The sequence below is a fragment of the Spinacia oleracea genome, chromosome 3 (assembly GCF_020520425.1).
Source record: "Spinacia oleracea cultivar Varoflay chromosome 3, BTI_SOV_V1, whole genome shotgun sequence".
Lineage (NCBI taxonomy): Eukaryota > Viridiplantae > Streptophyta > Magnoliopsida > Caryophyllales > Amaranthaceae > Spinacia > Spinacia oleracea.
In genome coordinates, this window is record NC_079489.1 from 112765563 (window position 1) to 112777698 (window position 12136).

General features: G+C 36.1%; 1 long non-coding RNA gene across 1 annotated transcript; it reads left to right on the forward strand.

Annotated features, from left to right (window-relative positions):
* The first annotated feature begins 5907 nt into the window (after window positions 1-5907).
* Window positions 5908-11266, forward strand: LOC110790883 (uncharacterized). Its single transcript, XR_002533945.2, has 6 exons — window positions 5908-5926; window positions 6027-6079; window positions 6745-6813; window positions 7835-7987; window positions 10741-10977; window positions 11071-11266. It is a non-coding gene; the product is annotated as an uncharacterized lncRNA (long non-coding RNA).
* Window positions 11267-12136: the final 870 nt, after the last annotated feature.

A 12136-nucleotide genomic window follows, 5' to 3' on the forward strand; every position in this document is an offset into this window, starting at 1 on the left:
AAATCGCAAGAAAACTTAAAATGTAATGGATGATAAATATATAACATACCTGTTAACAACCTATCAAGTTGTTAATCAAGCTACCATCCTAACCAGTAACCAAAGGTGGAAAGCTTTCAAGCATGTGGGAAGGAATGAACTATTTACCAATTGAATGATCATTTAGGAATTAGGGTTTGCCTAACTAACCAATTCAATCCGTCGGGTAATCAATTCAATGCTTCCCACAGGCCAGAAAAGTTCCAATCTTCGTAGAAGAATAGCGCCGCCGTACAAGAGAAAACGAACTGCCAAGAAGCAGAGAGCTGGATCAAAGGGAACAAGGCGAAGAAGGAGAAACAGGCGGAGAAGGTGAGGCAAAAGGGAAAACAGAGGAGAAAGGAATGGGAGGAAGAGAAAGAAAGAAAAGGGAACCGCCAGAAACAAAAGCAATCAGGAAATAAAGATCAGAAAATAAAGAAGGGAAAATAAAGAAGGGAAAATAAAGAAGGAAATATGCTAGGACCAAGGTTTGAACCTTGGTTGATTGAGCACATAGGATAGAGTCATCAAAGGGAAGCAATGTGGGAATTTTTCCTTATGAATAGTGAAAATCATCCATATGTGACTCATAACACTAGGTTGATACATTTTAAAGGTTTGGGATTGGTAAATTTAAGTTGCTAGGTTGATTTTCGATTCGGGTTGATTTAAATTTTACGGTTATTTTCGGTTCGGGTTAATTCGGTTTCGGGTGAATATCGGTTCGGGTATTTCGGGTCGGGTCGGGTCGTTCGGGTATCGGGTCAATTCAGGTCAAATCTCTTTCGGGTCGGTTTCGGTTACGGGTCGGTTCTGTTTGGTTTTCGGGTTAATTTCGGGTCGTCGTTTCGGATCGATTTCGGGTTACGGGTCGGATCAATCGGGTCGGTTTTTCGGGTCCGGGTCAATTTTGACAGGTCTAGTTGGGCCTCATTACTAAGGGAGAAGTAAGGGTAAAATTGGTAGTTCATGAAAATTTACTGTTCCAAACTTTAAGTTGTGGCTTTTATAAGGGTTATAGAAGTGCTACCGATTTTCTAAAACGAGCCCGCACTTGTGAAAATGGTTTTTTTTTTGCTTTCAAGTGCTGCCAATTTATTAAATGAGCCGCACTTGAAGAGAAGCACATGATATTTTTTCTTCTAGTGAAGTAACAAAGAACCAGCTGATATTTGATTCGTTTTACCCCAAATAATATAAAACGGTTATAGTTTATGGGTTTAATTACTACGTGCTTATTTTTCTTAATAAGCCATACCATTGGTATTCCTAATCTTTTCATCTTTCACATTTCTTGATAACTTTGTTGTCCTATATAAGATGAGTATTTGTTGATTTAATCATTCATGTTCAATGTATCAATCCACATTTTAACTGATGGAATGGCTATAAAATTTTGTGATTTCCTTCTTAGTATTTAAAAATCGAAACCACTATGTCCACGTGTCACACTCTGATTTCCTCCCTCCATTTCTTCCTTTCTTTTTCCAATTTCAACCAAGCTTTGGTTACTGATCTAATCCCTTCTTCTTCATTCCCCTTCTTCTCCCTTACAAATCAATACTCTATTTAATTCTTGTATTAAGTACGTAAATCTCTTCAGCTTTTTTTAAGTTTAACCCCCTCATTAAATATTGTATTAAGTTTTACCCCAAATAATATAAAACGATTATAGTTTATGGGTTTAATTACTACGTGCTTATTTTTCTTAATAAGCCATACCATTGGTATTCCTAATCTTTTCATCTTTCACATTTCTTGATAACTTTGTTGTCCTGTATAAGATGAGTATTTGTTGATTTAATCATTCATGTTCAATGTATCAATCCACTTTTTAACTGATGGAATGGCTATAAAATTTTGTGATTTCCTTGTTACTTTTGGTTTGTTTTATTCCTAAAATCTGGGTTGTTCTTTATGAGGTAATGTTTTTTGTTGATTATATCATCATGATTGATAAACTTTATCGGTCAATTTTTTTTCAATTGCATACATGGTTATAAATGCGGAGGTGAGTAGACTTTTATAGGCTTGCAATTACTTTCGCAGCGATCTACATTTGCCTAACATTGAGGTGCTGTAGAATTGCTAGATTTTAATATTGCAAGTTAGGTCGACAACTCTTTTAGGATTTGCAAGAACATATGAGGTTATTAAGGAATGTTAAAGGATTTGATTAGATGGGTTGAGAAGGGTGTCATAATATACATTTCATGGCATTAGCAGTTAGGTTGCGAAAAGTAAGAAGTATTGACATTGAAAAAATTGGGAATTAAATTGAAGACGATATTTTGTGATTGTTTCAAAGGATACTTTAACCGGTTGCAACATCGGACTCGGAGATGACAAAGGATCGAAGATCGGTAGCCTCCAAACTCTAGCTTGCTTAATAGAGAGTATTGATGCATTGTATATTTGCATTTAGTACAATACCAAAAAAAAAAAAAGAGATTAAAATGGCACCTTTTGGTACTACTCGTAGCATTTATTTCTTTAATTTCATAATCGGAAATGCATATGCTTTTGTAATTCACAAAGTAGCACTCCGTATATGTTACTCCGGAGTAAATATAATAATAGTAATTGTTTCTATTTTTCCTATTTTTTAAGAGATTCATTGTTCCTTTTATTTTCTTACAAGGAAAATATTGAGATTTAATATGAAGACCAATTCACTTAATTTTAGGGTTGATCTTCTCGTATTGTGATATAATAGAGGAGTACGTTGTTTACTAATTCATCGCAAGTCCATGTAATTCTCCGTGTCATTCATTGTGTTATGTTGAAATTATAATTATAATTATTATAGGACAATTTATCATTTTTCTTTAGATAATTTTCCATAGAAAAATCACGTGCGTAGAACGGGCAAAAAAAACTAGTTTAATTTTTAATATGGGGAATTTGGGACTCCTAAAATACATTTAGAAGTTAGATAATTAAGCTCTTGAACTATCAAAAAAAAAAATAAAAAATTAAGTTCTTGAAAAATCCGTTGTTCTCTCTCCTCCCTCTTACATGCATTCTCATTTCTCAATTCCTTCACAGGGCGAACTTAATTAGGGTTGCTCCCCTTATTTTCACCATTTTTTAAAAAAAAGTAGTTGAATTAGCGTTCTCTCGCCGGTGCCTTGCCACCGTATTCGCCTCCAACCGAATTCATCGCCGGTTTCGCCGCAATCGGAACCGATCAATCTTTCTCTTCTGCATGCCGCCGCTACTTTCCAATTTCATCAGATTCTCAGATATTAAGGTAAAAATAATCCATGTCCTTATTATTTTACTCTAATAGTTATTCAAGTGCATAATTCTGTAGTTAATTTTATCCTTTTGCTGAAATTCTGTAGTTAATAATCCATGCCCTTATTATTTTACTCTAATAGTTATTCAAGTGCATAATTCGGGCCGAGCCCACTCCATGTCCATGTAGTTTCGTGCCGTGCCGGGACGAAAAGTCAAACCAGGCCCAGGCCCACGGGGTTTCGTGCCGGTCCGGGCCGGCCCGTCGTGCCTAAGGCTAATTTTATTAAATTTAGTGTGCTTTGTCGTGTCTTGTCCTGCATTTTCCAAAAAATTAAGGCCCAAGCCCAGCCCACGACTTTGTGCCCGTGCTTTTTTCGTGCTCGTGCCGGGTCGGGCTTTTTTTCGTGCCGGGTCGGGTTGGGCTTCGGACTGGCCCGGCCCACTTCCATCTTTAGATGAAAAGTGTGAGAATTTGTTGTTTCTTACTGTAAGATTTTTTTTATTTTGACAGAACACAAACACTAATTAATTTACTATGGAAGATATCGAAGAACCCTGTCGATTGATGGAGTTAGCTGAAGAGTTACTCCTTCAAATCCTGTTTCGACTTTCGATTGCCGCTAAGATCACTAGCGGCGGTCAGACGTGTATGCAATGGATTGAACACCCTAATCGCGAATCCTAGTTTCGCCATGTCTTATCTTACAGACACGGAAACTGCACACATGACCATAGCTGTGTTACCTCCTAATAAATTATCATCTATTAACATCAGTAATAAGACTGACATAACTAAGGGCGTAAGATTAACCCATTGGAGCCAACATGACAAGTTTCATGGATGTTCTGTTTTCTTTATTGGGTCATGCAATGGAATTATTTGTCTCTATATCCAGGATATGAGATCAAGTGAACATTATGTGTATCTTTGGAACCCTCTCACTAGAATAGGCAAGGAAATCATATCGCCTGTTGGTGGGAATTCCGTTTATGTTCATGTAGATTCTTGCTAGTTCGGCTATGTCCACTCCTTAAAGAACTACACGATCCTCCTAGTTTCTTCTACTTCAGTTTATAAAGGTCAGATTGCGACATTTTCAAGGCAAATGCATCTGTTTAGGAATATTCAATGGAACCTAATAAAGGTTAGTGATGAAGATTTTCGTTCAATTTCGAAGACTAACTCAGTTTTCATGGAAAACGCATTGCATTACCTCGCAAACGACACCCACATTCTCAAATTTGATCTCGCTGCTGAAACATTTGAAAGGATACCCTTGTCAATTATTACGCTTGCGCGTTCAACTCAGATGTTGCTTGGTGTAATAGGAGTACATGATTGTCTGTGTATTTCCTTTGTTCATGACTCCAAGGTACACAGGGGGAGATCTCCTGAGTGGATATTTGAGCTCTGGAGTTTGCAAGAATATAACGACTGGGATTCTTGGACTAAGTTGTATGTATTGGACTTGAATCTGGAGATGGCTAAATGTTGCACCACAATTTTAGGGCTCACATACAGGGGGTTCATTTGTGTACAAATTAAGGATGGTGGACTAGCACTTATTGATGCACGTAAAAGTGCAATTTCACCCGTCATTGTTTTTGTTAGGGAGTCCAAATCAGAGGCTTTTAAGATGATAGATTATGTGGAGAGTCTTGTTTCTCCCTTTTCTATTTTAAAAGCCGATGACACAGTTGATGATGACGGTGAAGGCAATTAAATCTCTGATTTTTCCTTTTCCAGTGCAATTGTTTTTGTGGATGTGTAGCTAAAGTATTTTGCAGCGTTCTTGGATAAGTTTTTGCTTCCGGTGAATTCCCGATGTTTCACCACGCTGCTGTGTACATAGGTTATGGTATAGTTAATAGTACAGGCTTTTGTAGGTGTTTTGCAGCGTTGTTGGATAAGTTTTTGCTTCTGGTGATTTCACGGTGTTTCACCACGCTGCTATGTATATAGATTATAGTATAGTTAGTAGTGCAGGCTTTTGTAGGTGTATTTTGCAGCGTTCTTGGATAAGTTTTTGCTTTCGGTGATTTCCTGATGTTTCACCACGCTGCTAGATTATGGTATAGTTAGTAGTGCAAGCTTTTGTTGGTGATTTCCCCAATCTTTTGTATTGCCGCTATATATGCTTCATGCTGTTGTTTAACACTCATTTGGCAGTAGCCTAATAATATCTTCTATTTATGTTAACACTTCTAAAGCTTTGAATTTACCATGCTCCAATTTCTTGCCTTATTTTTCATTTTGTCTTATTCTTAAGAATAGTGCAGGGACTATGTCACCCCTACCTCGCGCCAATTTGTTTCGTGTTTGTGGAGATTGTTGCTTTCTCTTCGTTTCTTTTCTGCTCTCATTTTCCCTCCCCTCTCTCGTCTCCTCTTCTTTCTCTTCCCTCCATTGCTCTTCTCTGCTACTCCATTCCACCCAACAACTTCTACTCGATCGCTCTATTTATGTTCTCTAATTTTTCTATTCTCCTCTCATACATGAGTTGTCGTTCTCTGGGTTTATTTTCTCAGCATCTTTGGTTGATATCCTTGATTGCGTCAAGGTTTTTTTGGGGGGTTTTGGTATTTCAGCTTAGGGTTTATAATTCCGATCATCTGATCCTATCCAAGCTATCTCATTCGTTCAACTTCAAAGGAATTTCAGGTACTTTTCTTCTTATCTTCCTTTAATTCTGTATTTTTAGAATATTCTAGGTCTATCTATTTAAAATTTGAGTTTCTTTTTGGTGTTTTTGGGATTTCAGATTTGGGTTTATCTCCTTCTCCTCTCACCACACAAAAGGGAGCTCCACGGAAGGTAATTTATTCCCCGTTCTTCTTTTATAATCATCTAATCATTTTTTTTCTTTCATCTGATTGCACTTTTCTTTTCGTCAATCTTTTGGATTACCAGAATGCTCGTACTTATTTGTGGGTTCTGATTTTTTTTATTTTAATTATGTTTGTTGACTTCTGCTGCAAAATGGATAAGTTTGAGTTTGGGTTTTTAACACTCAGAAAATTCACGAGTTGGGGGTAGCTAATTTAAAATTTTGAGCAGCTAGGTGGGATTTGTACGGGATACAACTTTCTCTGTCTAGAAAAGATTAAAAAATGTGGTTCAATATATATGTTCTAATTTTTCCAAACTTATAGCTACCATTGAAGATACAAGATATTTGCAGGTTGATGTTCAGAAGTTCTAAAGCGTATATGAGTGTTTTGATGTATTTTTCAGCTGTGAATCTGTGATAATTTCCCCTAAATATTTGGCTAAAATATTGGTGGAATTTTTCGACATTACAATCTTACTTTATTCATCCTTGTTTGTTCTTACACAATGAAAAAGTCAGCTTATTTAAGCCTTCGTTTTCCTTTCAAACCATATGCAATTCGATCTCGACAAATCCATTGACGAGTTTGGTAACATATAAATCTTGCATTTACTCATATATCTCTAACTGAAATTACTTTGGTTCGTAGATGGAAGAAGCAGTCCACGATAGTGCATAGGACTCAGCGGGATACCAATCCATCCTCCCCTATTGTGAGGTGTGTTCTGTGCACTTACATAGTTACACCACATTAAATGTTGTTGTTCTACATATGCCAAGTGTATGTTTACCAATTGTCGTTGTGGTTTAAGCTTGCAAGAATCCAGTCTCTGCAGTAATGTTCACGTGTTTTATTCACTTCACCATTAATAGAAACACCCAAGCAGGACCAGTTCCCTCTTATGTCTTTCGACAATTTTTTCTCAGCTTAAGCTTGTTGTTGGGAATTGCAGCAGCATGCAAGCCTATATACGAGCTTGAATTAATTATATGCTTACAGTGGAGATGCTAAAATATTGGTGGTCAGATGCCCCCATTACCAGTCAAGGCCTTATGTTACTTTTCCCAGTGAACAAGCTATAAGTTAATCAGTATGTGATTTGACACTCATGCATAGCGTTCTTGGGATAAAAACCAAATACCGACAATTTTTGAATGTGTTTATGATTTACAGAAGGAGCATTCTCATGAAACACTTGTCAAATATTTTACACTGCCCCTATTATATTCATAAAAACTGCAGGACTGTTGTTTCGATTTCATTGCTAATCTCAACTTACATATCTGCAGTATGAGTAGAAATCTACAATATCTGAATAATGGGAACATATGAGTATTTTACATATTCGCTTGCTGAGAAACGAAAGCATAGTTGTAAATCTTGTGTCAAAATTCTGTTTTCTATTTTGGAATGTCTTAGATAATGTCCTAAATTTTTATTTGTTTCTCTGCAACTTTTTCACAAGTCTTCAAAATATGCCACTGCTGCTAATTTTATATTAGTTCTTAGTATACGTATTTTGTGAACTAGCATGATCCTTATGAAATAGTGTGTGTAGAACTGTCACTTGTCAGTCTTATTTGTAATTGCTATTAATCACATGGAAGGGTCAGGCCAGAAAACTTCATGTTTGTATTGCATGTTGAAAAAATCTTGAAAAAATCATCCTGTAATTAGTGATATTTTCTTAAATATGCTTCTTATGTTATCGAGTTGGATTCTGTCATTTATCCTTCAGGTGGTTGGGTTGGATCTGGTGGATGATGAAAGAAAACCCGAACGATGCCCCACAAAACATATGCCTGCACCAGAACAGTGGACCAACATCTTCAATCCTGCGTTTTCATACTATGCATATTGCTGTTATGCTAACCTCTACACTCTGAACAAGGTTTTACTCTGAAATTCATAAATACTCACACAGTGAATTTGTTATCTCCATCTGTTTGCATCGGTTTGTCCCCTACCTCGGTGAAGGGTACTTATTAAATGCACAAGGTGAGAAGAAAGATGGGAATTAAAGAAAATCCAATGCAAGAAAAAAGATTTTTTTGGGCAAAGAACATATCCTTTTTCCGACTATCCTACCTTGGTGAAACTTGGGTTTGGGTGGATACTGGATAGGGATTATGGGTGTCGTGTAGCTTCTTACTAAGCCTACTGGCACCTTTCTCTTGATGTGTTAAATAACATGGACTATAGCTAGGTTTTTTAAGCCATTCCTGTGACTGAACTGAAAGTTGAGGTTCTCAGTTTTGTCCGTCCATAGCAATCACTTGGACTGCTTGTCAATAGGCCTTTAGAGAGAGTGAGGGACCTATGTTTCTCTATAGTGAATATCATATGTTTGAAGTACCGCAAAGATGCCATTTTATTATGCTTGAGATATGGAGATGAATTTTTAGTCATCATTTCCATTCACCTCCTTCCTTGAATCCTGATGAACTGTGTACTCCTCAGCTTTAAGATCAGAACCATGAAGTCCTCATCAGTTGAACCTAATGAATCATCCTTTTTCCTGATTTATAATAGTTATAGGGATAAAATAATCACAGTTTATTGAATGAATCATCTCAAAACTGATTGTTTCAACTGATGAATCACAGTCTATTGAATCAGATGATACTCACTTGGTACTAGGATTTTGTGGTTGTTGATTGATTGGCCTTTTTTTAGAATAGTATTGATTTAATTGATTGATAAAATGATGCTTCTTTCTTACTGTTCTTCTATTCGGTTGAATTTTTAAAATTGAGGATTTTTTTAGTTATGTAATTTTGTTTGCATTTTTAGTTGAGCCAAAGTTAAAACTGAAAGAGGATTTTTAGATTTGGATTAAGAATGCAACAGAAGACCAGTGGAAACTGAAGATTATTACAGTATATTGCCAGATTCTAGCTGTTTTGGTCATTACTATCCTATCATGTTAGGATTTATGTGTTTAATTATTTCCTTTATCGATCACTTGAATTCATGTTCTTTAGTCGACAATGCCATTCTATTTATCTTGTCTGTCGTGGATAGCATCTTGTAGAGAATTCATAAGCTAACAAGTTCTTTGATGGGTTGGGCATAGTTTGTATGTATCAAAATTTTCCATCTTTTTGCAGAATTTCTACAAGAATTAGATCAAAAACTGTTCAAAACGAAGATGCTATACTTTAAGCTCCCCTTCTTCCTGTGTTGTGATTTCGTGAATGGATTTCATGTTTAATATATCGTGTAGCAAGTGTGAGTATGTGATGTTTTAATTTTTTTAAAATCTATTTGCAGCATTGGGTTTGTGTGTTGACCGCTTCTCTTAAGTGCAAATTTTTAATATTTGTGTTATGTATATGATACTTTGTGAAAAATGGGTTATTCTTGTGCTTTGTACAATAGAGTGTAGTTTGAGAGGGATAAAGAAATTAACAAAGTGTGAAAGTAGATTGATTTTCTGGTAGTTAGAAATAGAAATGAATCGATGATTGGTGTGTAGGCTCAATCAGGATTATATAGTGGCCAAGAGGTTGACAATATCACAAGCTTTGCACCATCAAGGGTACATTTGGAGCATAAAAAATTGTTGATATATATTTCATGGTTAGGGTTTGGTTATTTGTGTTTTGTGTTTTTGTGTTTATTGCCATTTTCTTGGGTTATTGATTTTTGAGAACTTGATTGAATCAACTTTTTTGTTGTTTCCTTGAACATTAGAGTTTGATTTCACCTACAGGTCAATCTGTTCTTTGGGGTATTACTTTTAATTTTCATTTTGCAGTACTTTAAAGTTTAAAGATATAAGATTCGAGGCCTTTTAGACAAAACTCTTTCTTTGAAGGGGGTTCATATATAGCTAAGATTATCGTGTTTGTCTAAGGCTCACAGTACAACCTCTACTAACTACGGTGTTCAGCTTATAGATGTCATTAGAATTCAGCTATTTCATGGTTTGACATGTATAGGCTGGATTCCAGTGACATGCATAACCTTTATGTCCTATGGTACCTAGGTGATAAGGTATTTCAGTAGCTAACACTCTCAAAGTCTTCGTTAGCTCCAAGTTTTATCACGGAGGGAAGTCACTCAGGCGAAAGGCTAAAACTATATTCTACACTTCAGATGATTAGTGATCTCTCTTTTGAGGCTATCCAGGCCTAGAATACGATTTGAAGGGGTGCAATGGTTTGTGGTCATCCATTAAACAATCCTTAACCTAGGGAGTATTATGAAAATCTCACCTTCATGTTCATTAGGTCTTTTGCCAAGGTCATGACTTTTATACCAAACAACATATAATCAAGGGATTATATTCTGTAGATCTTAACTTCCTATCACTTTCTTTCCCTAAAATAATTTTACTAAAGTACTGAGATTATTTGCTAACAGTGTTGATCACCCATCCTACCCGTCAGACATTAGTGATGTTGATTAGTGTAAGCATACTTTTCTTACCTAGACCCGAGGTCCGGGTGCCGAAAGTCTGAAACCAATGTAGTATGGCCTTGATTAAGGTAGGTATGATCACTAAATTTACTAGAGGCTTTCAAGTACTTCTTTTCTGTTACTCAAAATTCTATTTGATTAACCAGAATATCTCAACCAAAATTTATTCAGTCTTTATATGTTGTTGATCATCCGGTATTGTTTTGGTTTTGGTATTAGGCTGCTGCTGAGGCTCAGAAATCAAGTGGAATTCAGCAGGGTTCTGTTGAAGCTAGGAAGAACAATGCAAAAATTCAACAGCATGGAGGGTATATTTCAATAATGTACAATCGGAAATAAGTCTATTGGAAGACATGTTAAATGGAGTATTCAGGCTTCTGAGTCGGCAAACGAAGATTACATGCATGTAGAGCACGAAGAGGACAGACTACTAACAATCATTATCTAGCAGAAAGGGTATGCGTTTCCTTATTGATTCTTCTTGGTAGGTATTAAAGTTTATCTTTTGTTGTTACTGATGCATACGATGATCATTTATCTTGAATATAGGTTAGGAGAGGAAAAACCAGTGAGAGGATGAAATTTCTTCAAGGCCTTGTACCTGGTTGCAGCAAGGTGATTTATGTACCTACTATCCCGTGTTCCGGGGGAATATATAGCCTTATTGTATATCGGTACCGTTTCATGTATGAATATTCTGGCTACTTCACCAATGTTTTCTTCAAAATCTTGAACTTATGTTTCTCGTGTATGTTTACCCCCCGTTCCAGTTTTTACCCATGAAAGATGTGAGTGCAATAGTTAGCCCGCAACAGGATTTCAATATTCAGTGCCTTCTCAAGAAATATGTTTGAATGCAAATTAAATGGTTTCAGTTCTTAAATTGCCTAAATGTAGAGGACATTTATAAACAACCTTATAAGTAATCTGATTTTCTTGATGACGTGTCTATTTTTCACAGCAGATGTTCTCAGGAAGAGTTGGTCCTTCATCTGGTCTTGTTTTTTCTCTAGATATTAAATGTCTTACCCTTCCCTAAATAACGTCCAGCCGCCCATTTCAAGTGACTTGAGTGCTGATTTGGCTAGCCAACCCCATGTAAATGGAACAGATCACCCAACAATCCAACATATCAGATGATGAGATGTTTGAAGAATAATTGGCAAAGAGTCCAACAAATTTCAGTTGTGTGTTTTTATAAAGTAAATATGAAGTACTTGGTATTAGATTAGCATAGTAGGAAAATTAGTTCACAATTCCAGTAGTATGAGAGGAATTGATATGTGAGGAATTGATAGTTGAGGAATGAGGATATTGAGTATTTTTATGGCCATGTGTTCTGAATTACTCACGACATGTTTATCTCAAATCTAAAGCATGGTGACTTTTGTACAGATCGATGGGAAACGAAAAATTTCATCGTTCGCGCGCGGTCCGATCCTAGTGATGGTGAAAATCACCTATATGTGACTCAAAACACTATGCTTAAGCATAGTGTTTCAAGTTCATACATTTTAAAGGTTTGGGATAAGAATTTTCTATTCCACTAAAAAACAAAGTAATTGTGAAAACAAAGTAATCATGCTAATAGATTTTTTAATTTGGAAATAAAAAA